Source organism: Neopsephotus bourkii, unplaced genomic scaffold, assembly GCF_033783945.1.
Source record: "Neopsephotus bourkii isolate Nb327-2 ecotype Australia unplaced genomic scaffold, CSIRO-AGI_Nbou_v1 NB_1107, whole genome shotgun sequence".
Lineage (NCBI taxonomy): Eukaryota > Metazoa > Chordata > Aves > Psittaciformes > Psittacidae > Neopsephotus > Neopsephotus bourkii.
In genome coordinates this window covers 172,473-183,807 of record NW_026901594.1, presented here as the reverse complement: position 1 = coordinate 183,807, position 11,335 = coordinate 172,473, and the positions used below count along the sequence as shown (strand labels likewise).

The following is an 11,335-nucleotide window of genomic DNA, read 5'->3' as shown; positions in this document are numbered from 1 at the left end:
TTGATCCTATATGTGAAGCTTTTGAGGAAGTTTCATGAATAAAAAGCCTAAAAGCCATTGTGAAATTGCCCATAGGCTCCATTTAGACTATGCCCATTGCTGGTATGCTTACCTCTTGCTGCTTGAAACAGAAAGAGTACTTTCCCTAAGGAAAGAAATGCCACCCCCTTTCCCCCTTATTTTTAAGTAACAAGCAGCCACAAAGCTCCCATATTGTGAGCATTATTGCTGCTGTGTGTTCTAATGAGAGTGCAAGAAGGAAATGTAAGCCTGTAAAGCTTGCTTTTTGTCTTGAGCAGATAGTTACCTTAATTGCACAGCATGTCCTGACTCCAGTCCTCTCTGCTTTGCTCATGCTGATCCATTACTGCATAACTGGCAGGTCTGCCTGAATGCGGGAACGATAGCTGTGCTCTCTCTCTGATGAGAAATTGGAGTCAAATCAGTGTGGCGATAGAAATCTTAAAATAATAAAAATAAAAGGAAGAAATGCAGATGATCAAGGTTTTGGGGGGTGAGTGGGGGAGGTAAAAATGGCTAAAGAAGACTGTGCGTTAATCACTCTCCATAATACTCCTGAAAGTATCTTACCAAGGCATTCATTTTAATCTTTACAAGTAGAACAATTGCTGCAGGTTGCATTTAACTTTTCACCTCTGATGAAGAAGCCCATTCCTGGAGTTAAAGATCTTCCTGTTTATCCTTTCCATGGAACTTTGCTCTGTTTCATCTTTGCAGTGCACTGTGTGGTTAGATTAGCTGGAAAAATAAAAAAGAAGAAGAAGAAAAACAGAAGAGTGGAAAAAAAAGTCACTGTTTGTATCATAAGTTGTTTGTTCCACTTGAAAGGGAATCTTTGCCCCTTTCATGACATGATGTGCTTTATGTATCCCACCCCCTCAACAGAGCATTCAGGCTTCAACAAAGGAGCTGCAGCCCTATTTCATCCTCACCAATCAAGGACAACTTGTTTAAATGCCTTCCCTATGCTGGGGAAGCTTGTCACTTGTGACTGCCTAAAGACATGTCAAATTGGGTTAACTGCTGTCTCGTTATTATTGGCAACTGCACTGTCTGATAATCAGACTGGTTCAGATAAGCCAGTCTGCTGAAGAGGCAAAACACTGGGAAATCCCTCTTTGGGACAGATTATAGCAAAGCAGGGCATTGTTTCAAATTAAAGTCTCCAGATGGGATATTGGCAACTGTAGGGTATGTGACTAGCAATACCCAAGATGGTCTGACAATCAGCATCATACAGCATTGTTTTCTGCCTGTCTCAAGGTTTCCCAAATGTGACTGAGAATCCCCCTCCTGCAAGGTGAGTGGTTGCCACCAGTATTTGGAAGATTAAGATCTACCAATGGCAAGCCATTTTAATTCCCTTGCAGACAGATCAAAGCAGAGAGACCATGCAACTGCCCAATTGCCTGTGGCCCAAAATAGCACACAGATTTCGGGTTAGGATTAACATCACTCAGGCTGCTTGTTACAGCTAATGCATCTGGGAGGCTGATCCTTACTTCTCCTTTTTCCCTCATCCCCCACCTGCGGCTCAATACTCAGGAGTGCTTTGCTGCCATTTGAGGTGCTCAGGTGAGGGACCAGGTTTCCAGAACAGCTTATTCAGGGTTGTATAGTGCCTGCCACATGCCTCTGAAAATCATTCTGGAAAAATGTGTGGGCAGTGGTGACTTGAGGTGATTTGGAGTGAAGAATATGTGAGGACCTGGACCTACTTCTTCCAGTCGCGTTTAAAAAACCCGTATTCTGTTAATGGCAGATGTTGCTTTCAAAAACATAACACTTCAAAGACAGCAACTTAAAAGGCATTATGAGCCACAAACCATGTAGTTTCTCTGTTCTTAGGGGAGAAACCCTTTTGCCAGTAGGATCCACCATGTTATTGGGGAAACTGTATCTGTTATTCAAAGTGCTTCTCCTTATGTTCTCTGCAGTGAGCAGGGAAAAGATGGAGAGCAGCTGCAGCCCCTTCTTGTGGCCTTGCTTTTGCCCACAGATGCCTCCTCAGATGCTGTAGGATTAGGCAGGTGGAAGCAATTCAGGCCCCTGTCCTGTACAGCAGACCTCCCCCAAGCTGTCTTCCGTTGCCTTTGAGGCCTACCTGGGTACAGCCTGCCCACAGTCTTGAGAAAAAACAAACCCAAATACTTAAGTGAAGAACTTCTCTGTGCCCTGGTCAATGTGGCTTCCTGTTCATCAGCCATACAAGTGGTCAACACAGCTGGCATATTTCTGCACTAGTTTCAGTCCTCACATGGCTCGTACCTGAGGCAGTGGCTCATCCTGGTATTCAGAAAGGCCTATCCCTGCAGGTGTCCCTGCATCTGATTTCCTCTGTGCAGTTTGCTGCAGTTTGACACCTGTGGTCACAACCTGCCTCCTCAGGGCACCAAATTCTGGTTGCTAACATACCTCTGGGCCAGCTGAGAACAAGAAATAACCAGTAGCCAAGGACTACTTCCCATGCAAGACATTAGTGTAAAAGATTAAACTCCCACTTGCTCTGTTAAAGCAGGAGCATCCCAGACCTTTGCACTTCTTGCAGATCAAACCCAGTATGAACGCTGAACATTTTGGCATATGAACCCATGGGACTAGGAATGTCCTTGCTGCTCCCAGGCACCAGTGCTTTGTCAGGGAATAAATTCAGATTGGTGCCCCCAGGGAACAGCGTTTTTTTCTCTACTGTCTTTTTTAGAATGAAGTACAGAAAAATTTTGAAGATGTATCTGGAGATAAACTGCAGAGTAAATAAGAGCTAGAAAGAGGGAGTCTGGGAGAAGGCGCTGCTTGGCTAAGAAGTTGAAACAGTCAGAAGAGGGATAGCTGGTGGTGTGGTTGGGTGTGCATGTGGGTGCGCTTGCTTATGTGACATATGTGTAATTTCTCGCCTCCTCACTTATCCCTAAATAAGTCAAAGATTTTTCTTGTGTGGTGGGATGACACTGGGCCTGCTATCTTATTGCCAACTACCTGGTCTGAGCTTCACTGTGGTAATGAAGACCTAAGTTGGGTTGATCAGGGTTTCTTCCTGGGTGTGTATGGTCATTATAGTGCGCCACAGCACAATGAAGGACAGTGGGTGCCTGAAATGGGGGAAGATAATTACTTTCACAGCTAGAAAATATTAGCTTAATCCTAAAGCTGATGAGATGATGTATTGGAGCTGTGTTCAGACTATGTGGTGTAACACACAAATGACATAAACCTTTTGCACTCATCTGGGTCATTCTTTGCCTGGGGCTGGACCCTTGGAGCACTCAGCAGCACCCCAGGAAGAAATGTCCCCAGGCAACATGCAAGCAGCACATTGCAAGCATGAAAAAGTGTTTTGCCACATTAAATGAATTCACTTCAGTCTTCTTGATAGACCCTTTCTGATCTAGTCACTAGGGGGTACATTGCTTCTTTGTATGAACACACCTCTCACATACTATTAATAGGAATTGCAAGTGTTTGCATCAAGAGAATCATATACTCCTAAATAAATTATAAATGGCCCTGAAGTCTTTCAATGCATCACCACTGTAACTTCCAGAAGGCCAATAGTCCCTCAAAGGCTGGAGAAAAATGTGTATGTGGATACACTGTAAGTCCTAAGAACAGGACTGGGTAAGGGGCTCAAGAACGATTTTGGTGCTCTTTCACTTTAGTGTGATGCCTGTGGCAGTTTGCCCCACTGCAATGGCTGAAGCTCAGGTCTCTGACAAGAGGTTTGAGATGGAATTTCAATTTCATAGTCCATCTGGAAGAGCTCATTGAAACTTTGAAATATGGAAGCCTCAGCCCTTCAAAGGAGTGAAATCGATCGATATTTGTCCAGAATTGTGGAAATGCCATGCCACTTATTTGTAAAAATAGTAACATTTCTAGCATAAGGTCATCTAGAGGATCTTAAATCATTTTGCTTTTTCCTCTTTGGTCGATGCCCATCTCTCTGTTCAAGTCAGTACTTTACCTGTAAAAGCAGCAATTCTCCAGCTGGGAGACATAGTGATATTCTGAATTCCCTAACCAGGCTTAACTGTAGTTAATACAAGAGACATTTTTCCTCTCCTTTATTTCTCTGTGTTGTAGCAAGATTGGCAGCTCAGCCTCAGGAACTACAGCAAAAGAACACAGGAAACCTGCTGGTTCTTTTCACTGAGCATGACGCTAAAAAAGGCAATCCAAAGCCACAAACAAGATGCATGAGCAAGTGCACAGTTAGCAATTTCACTTCAAGATCTCTAGGCTGGTGTGCACCTACTTCCCTGATACCCCCACACAGTGTAGAGCAATGTCCTGTGAGCCGCACCAAGGTCTCACATAGTCCTCTTAGTTCTGGTGCAGTACCACATAGCTCAGTCATCTCTGCTTTCCTCCACCACAGCTCACAGCTCTGAGGTGAAAGCTGGCAGGCCATCACCCTGATGCTGGTTTTGCACCATTACTCCATGTCAGTGGTGGGACCTCTCCTATTTTGACATTACACCCATTTCCCCTTTAGATGAGGACATGTTTTCAGCTTTTGGTGTTTATTTTTTTCCCCAAAGCTTCCTTGGATGTGCAATTGGGAGGCTGCCAAATTCGTTAAGGAAACATTTCTTTGTTGATCCTACTGTGTATGCAAAAGGTACAAAACTAAAGGTTCAAAATCTGTAAGACAAAACATCAAATTTATGAGAATTTTCAAGTCAGCTTCATGATTCTGACTCACAAGGTCTAGATATCTTGGGCTGATGATGTATGCAAGCCTCTTTCTGTGCCCTCCACCCCTTGCCTTTCACTCCCTCTCCAGCCCCAGCTTAAGAGCTGACTCAGGAATTTAACAGTTGGGCTCTCTGTTGTTACTGCAGTCATAGCTAGCTGATTCTGGGGATGGGGTAGCTGCGTAGTGGTCCGGGTACAAATTTCCACAGCTATTTTTAAGCTGCATGCATTACCAATAAACTAATAGCTGATGATTTCTGAGTAGCTGATTTGTCTCCGTGTTCATAAGTAGGGATGCAAACTGGATCCATTTTTCCAATTTCATTTTGCATGCTCTTATCCTCTGATGTGGACTAGAGGCCCTGCTATAACTCAATTTAATTTGAAACAACCAGCCTATTAGGACTGGAAAGCTGACTACTGAGTCAATTATGTTCAGAACATTTTAAAATGCTACTCTGTCCTGGTACTAACCCTCATGATGGCTTCATGCCACCCACTGGCAAGATGCAGCAGGCAACGAGAGTAAACATAATGCATTTTTTTAACATGAGATGAGCTCCCTGGGGGTATTTAGTGCAGATTCAGACCTTAACAGAATCTGGTCTAACTCCACTGATTTTCATGGCATCATTCTTAAATTATTTATCTTCAGTGGAATAAAAAATGGTTTTTTTTGGAGGTGTACTTCAGGCCCTAGAAGTGACATTCTTGTTCACAAAGGTGCAACTCGCCCAGCACAGGAGGTCTGTGCAACTGCACTGGGCTATGAGGAACAGCTTTAGGGGCAGTAAGCCAGTAGTCTTTCTGTGCACAAGGCCAATTAAACAAAAGAAGAATTGTGGAAGTAATGAAGAAAATATTTTTTAAACTGGCAGAACCCCATCTTATGTGAACATTTTCTAATTTATCTCAATCAGGCCTTGATGTTGCTAAGAAGAATCTTTAGTATACATTTCTAGTTAAAATTTTTGCACCGCTTGAAAAACAAGGTCAGTGAAATCACGGTGAAAAAAAACCCCGAAGAACAAAACCCCCAAACAAACTTATGAAATTGATGGCAAGGCAGTACTTTTTCACATAGCACATGAGCAGAACTCATTGCCGCAGGATGTCTTATGGCCCAGATGTATAAAAGGTAAAAAAGCCCAAAACACCAAATAAGGTGGAAGGTTCCATCAAGACCTATTGAAGCTGATGGCCTTGGTGTGACATCTGGGTCAGGAAATCATCAAACCACTGATGGCTGAACTGTGGTAAAAAACTCAACAAGGATCATGTTTTCCATTAGCAGCTGCCAATAGTCACTGACAGAAAGAATACTGGGGAGGATGAAACTCTAATGTTGTAAGTATGGATGCTTTACATTCTCCTGAGAAAAAGATGGAGATTCAGATGGAAAGCTGGTGTTCCTTTATGCATTCTGGTGCTCTTTGTCAGTATCAGAGCACCTAACTAATTTATCTTTACCTTATGACACCTGGTTCTGAATATTTAGTTAATTTTGTGACCCAAAATATCAGTGATTTTTACAATCACACATAAAATCAGTTAGCTGTCTAAATTCAGAGTCCAGGAGGACATTCATGGTTATGTTTCTTAGAGAGTTTGGAATACTTCATTCTTGCAAAAGAATATGTTTTAAATTATCTGTTTGTTTGTTTATTTTTGGTTTTTGTTAAGAAAACAACTTTCTAACTTTGAAAACTTTCTGGCCAGAAAGCTGCCTAATGCCCAAGTAGCCTTACTCCATAAATATGCTGCATCATAACATCTTTGGAGAGAACTCTTGCAGATCAGTGTGGATCTAAACATTAGCCCAGACTCTGTGTAGCATAAAGATTAATATTTAGCAGCAGAAAGAAGATTATTCCTTCTCTCTCCCTCTAGTGCCCTATCTAGGCAAATTTTCTGTGCACCCAAAATGGCATACTCCTATTTGGCTTCTATGGGAGTTAGATATCTGTAAAGACTTATGTTGTGAAGTCTTAGAATTAAATGGCCTGTTACTGGCAGAAGTAATTTTCCTAGGTGATTTTTAGTCTGATACAATTCCTTCCAAGGGATGGGAAGGATCTCTTTGGTTTAGGCACAGTTAAAATTCCCTTTATCATGAATCATTAGGAGAGATTCCCAAAGCTAAATGGTAAATTATACCATAGTCTCATTGGCAGATGAATAAAAGAGTTAGGTTGGCTTCCTTTTCTGTTTTTCAGTAACCTTTGCTGAACTTAATTACCTGTAAATTATACAACCCCAGGGCAGGTTGGACAATAGAGAGGAAACCAAGTTAATATACATACACTTCTCTGTTAGCAATCACAATAGTGATCAAGCAGCCTGATTAATTTTGACTTGGCATTAGACAGCAGCTGGCATTTAAATTCTCCAGCTTGTTTTCATCACATCTCTGTGACTCAGACCTACTGCATAGCTCTTCCATTCAGCCGTTGACAATAAGAACCGAATAATCCTTCTTCAGAGGTTGGGAAGGCAAAGAATAGGCAATGCATGCTGTGTTTGGCACTGCATGGAAAGGATGGGGAAGGGCCCTCTTTTAATGCTGCTGGGCAGTGGCACAGCTGTCACTACATATAGGAGTGGGGCACAGCATGGGAGAGAGGCTGCTGATGCACTGACTCCTTGTTGCTGACAAAGTACCAGCCAGGTCTCCCCACATGGGCTCCCCCAAACTCTAAAGGGGCAGTATGACCACCATCAACCCTATAACAAATTCCCTCCATTCTCCCTTTATCCATTCCCTGCTGACTCAGAGCTGTGAAATTTGTCACAGTATTTTCTGCTTACCATAAAACATGAGGAAGTGCATTGATCTGATGTATGTGTCTGGAATAATCAGTTCTAAACAACGGAGCATTAAACATTTACAGACACCATGTGGACTGGAAACTCATGCCTTTTCTCAATGGAGAGCTGGAAGCCTCCCTGCTTTTCTCTTGATTAATGTAAGGCTTTTATTTCAAGTTCTGCCTAGATTTTCACTACCTTAGTTTATAGGAAGTCTGGTTTATATCACTTCTGGAGCTCTTACATTTTCCCAAATCTCTCCTCCTCTCTCATGCTTCTACTAAGAATCTCTTGGTGCTGAAACAGTTTAGCTTTGGGTGAATACAAAGATATGGGAAGAATACTCGTGCTGATATATAACTTTTCTGAAGGTGTGGTGTAAGTACAGTCCATGTCATTCCATGATAGTTTGACTGTAGCTCTGGCTGTCATTTGGCCAGAGCAGTGAATCACCTGGCCAGTGCATGCTGATGAGCAATGTGCACTTCAGTCCTTTGCTTTCCTCAGTGCAGTCTCTTCTGGTGTGGTCTGCCAGATGCAGTTCTGTGCTTCTTTAAAATGTGCCTTTTTCTGATCCTTTGGCCTTGCCCTGCTGCCAGGGGAAGGACACCCAAGGAATCTGGGGGAAAAACAAGAAAGTAAATTGTTCCATCAGAGCACACAGTGACGAAGTGGGGGCTCTGCTCTTCTTTAACAGATCATTACAGTGGTTTGCAGTTATAAAATAATCCCCTGCTTCCCCAGTGCATGCAGTGCCCTTGGAGGTGGTTGGGTTGAAGTTTTTAAGTGCTCATCTGTGGTACCTCTAATGTGGGGTTCTGTGTTCAGGGTAGGGATTGTGGGGTTTAACTCCACGAAGCACCCAGGTGTTATATCAAGAGGAACAAAGTCTTGCATTTCTTTCAGTGCCCCTCAAAATTATCAGTGCAGATGCAGAGCCAGGCTGCAGGACCAGGGACCTGGTGTGGTCAAGTGCAGATGCTGCAATGGCTGGGGTCGACTCCAGCATGATCCACCTGGTGCTGCCTCTCTCTGTGTTCTGCTTCAGCTATATACACCAGCAACAATTTGGCACTGTCCCTCCTCTCAGTGGTAGCCAGGGGCTGAGTGTGGTTCCCTCGCACCTGCAGTGCCCCAGGCAGGTGGCTGCCTTGGCTGGCAGAAGTGGCGTTCTCAAATATCTGGTTTTGTTCCAGGGTGGTTCTCTTTCCATTGATGCGAGGTCATTGTGCCCTTGACGAACATCTATTTTATAATGTACTTAAACAAACCAGCCCTGCAAAGTTCACCATGACTGGCTGACACCTGGCTCACCTCCAACAAACACGGTGAGATGAAAGCAGTGATGATGGGCTTCTTCCTTTACATTCTCAAAGATCTTGTCCCTTTGACAAATGAGCTCCTTGTACCAGCCAGTGGAGAAAAGGACTGTGGTACAGCATGAGGAAGGGTGGAGGGGATAGACAAGAGATGGAAACAGGGATCTCAGAGAAGAATACATGTGCACTATAGAAATAAAGATCATACTGTTTACGGAAAAGAGCTATGGAAACCCAGCATGAATGTCGAGAACCAGATGCTCAGCCTGCCATCACTCCACGCCAGCCTGGGAGTAGATGACAGCTGGAGCACCAGAGTTGCACGGGGCCTGCTGGGACCCCAGGGCTGACGTATGTACAGACCATGTAAAGCATCTTTGCTCTCTAGTGTCATTAACCACGGTTTGCCCCAACCAAAGATCAAATGTCCTGAATCATTGCAGAGCTCTGCCTTGACACTCACAACTTTATCCTTGGGATTTATTGTAGGTAGCACTGCACGTGCCCAAGTTGATGCCAAGTCAAATTCAGAGGGCTGCCTCCCCTTTTGCAGGAGAGAAGGTATGGTGGTAGGTCTGATTAGGCAATGATGGGGGAGTTAGTCCAGCATCTCTAATCAATGACTGGATTGCTTCAGGATAAATAAGGCAAGGGGCTGGTCCTGTTTTTCAGTGTGTTTCTATACTGGTGGTTGTTGTTTTTTTTTAGTTCCACCTTCTCTATGAACACAATAGCCCTAAATAGTCATGAACATGACTAAAAGATGTGAAATCATGCAGTTTGCTTTGAAATTACCTCAGCAAAAATCGCTTGGCGTTTGTTTCGTTTTTAAAGTTCATGCATTCTGAGAGCATGTTTGGAACATTTTTCAGCCCCTCTCATCCCTCCATTTCTGAGAAACATGGAAATACACACGTATCTTTATCTCTGAATACAGAATATAGTGCCTTTCTCAATATAACAAAATACTGCAAAAACCTGTGTCCAGACATAGGAACACCAACTTTGCTTGCTGTGTTTTGAGGGTTACCAGCAAGTGTCCTTAAGACTAGACAGCTTGTCCCTCAAGAGGACAAGCTGAAACCTTGACCTTATGTGTAGCCTGAGGCCTATGTCCAAAGCACGCAAATAGTTACAGGAAGGTGTGCAGAAGCCTACAGCTGGGTAACCCTCCTTTCCCAGTCAGGAAATTGACAGGCTGTTCTGGAAGTCCTCAGGTGGTTTTTGTCTTTAAATATGGTATAGGTCTATCCATTTCACCTAAATAGAGCACTCTTAAAGCCATACAGGTTAGCTAGTTTGAAAAACCCTCATTGGGGGGGGGGGGGGGGAGGTACTATGGCTGAACCAAGAGTAATATTTCATACTTTTTGCAACTGTGTGGAAAGTCAGTCAATGTGCTTTAGGGGAATTTTGCAGGGAGCGTGCCTGGCTTTCATGGTGGTCCAGCCCAGTGCAGAGGGTCAGCTCTTCCAACACATACTCTTCCTACTTGACTTGAGGCACAACAACTTTAGCAGGCATGGAGTAGAGGTGGTAGTGGTGTGGGGTGACACAGTCCGAGTCCTTTCTTGGAAGTGGGTCTGAGGAGACCTATAAACTATACGCTGTGATAGGTTGATTGAAAATAAACCCATACCATGTGTGTAAAGTTACAGGGAGGTGTTGAAAAGCAAATGTCAACATCTGTGCCCTAAAGAAAGCTTTGCTTGTTGGTAGAGACCTTGCAAACTATCCTCTTGTGTGTAGTCACTGAGCTAGGATCTGTAGTCAACGCAAGATGATACATGTGTGTATAATGAAAGAAGTCATCTTTCAGTGCCCCTAAGGTCCCAGCTGGCAGGCTGTGCTGCCAGGATGGAGGCTGAGGGCTGCCTAGGGCTGTGTAGAGCAGGACTACACCAGTCACTTTGAAAAGAGCTGCTTTGCTTCTGCATCACCTAAATAAGCTGCTTTCTGCAGGGAAGCAGCAGGGATCCTTGCTGCTGGTCACTGCTGCTGCAAGCCTAGTCTCTGAGCCTGCTGTCATCTTGTTCTTCCCCAAACCCTGTGCTTGCAGTCTCCATCTTATGAGCATCTGAATTCTAAGGGCAAAAGCAGCTAGGGTGAAAGTTGCATGAAGGCTCACTGTGAGAAATCGAACAGCACTGTGCCTTACACACTTAGCACCATCTTTTTGTCCCCCTTTCCTTAAGTCCTTCTCACAAGCAGCTTCAGCATGTTCATTTTTCTTTTGTCCTTGTCAGCCACAAATAATTAAAAATGATGAAGACTTTTGTGTAAATCACTCACAGTTCTGGGGAAAAAAAGAAAGTAGAGGCAGTCTTGGGAGTGAAGGACTCTAGCAAAGTACTTAAAGCAGAGATTTAATATGAAGCATATGTGCAGTCCTGCTGAAATCAAATAAAACACATTGAAGGCTTTTCTGAAGCACAGCCAGCTCATCTGCCCAGGTGCACCATGCAAAGGCAATGGGAATTACTCACATTCTT

The 11,335-nt window shown here is 43.7% G+C and overlaps 1 long non-coding RNA gene across 1 annotated transcript in view; it reads right to left on the bottom strand.

Annotated features, from left to right (window-relative positions):
* Positions 1-652: 652 nt before the first annotated feature.
* Positions 653-11,335, bottom strand: part of LOC133217122 (uncharacterized) — a 55,927-nt gene continuing 45,244 nt past the window's right edge. The window contains exons 2-3 of the long non-coding RNA XR_009726807.1: positions 7,978-8,143; positions 653-759 (exon numbers count right to left, since the gene is read on the bottom strand). This is a non-coding gene — a long non-coding RNA (uncharacterized LOC133217122). The remainder of the gene's footprint in view (positions 760-7,977; positions 8,144-11,335) is intronic.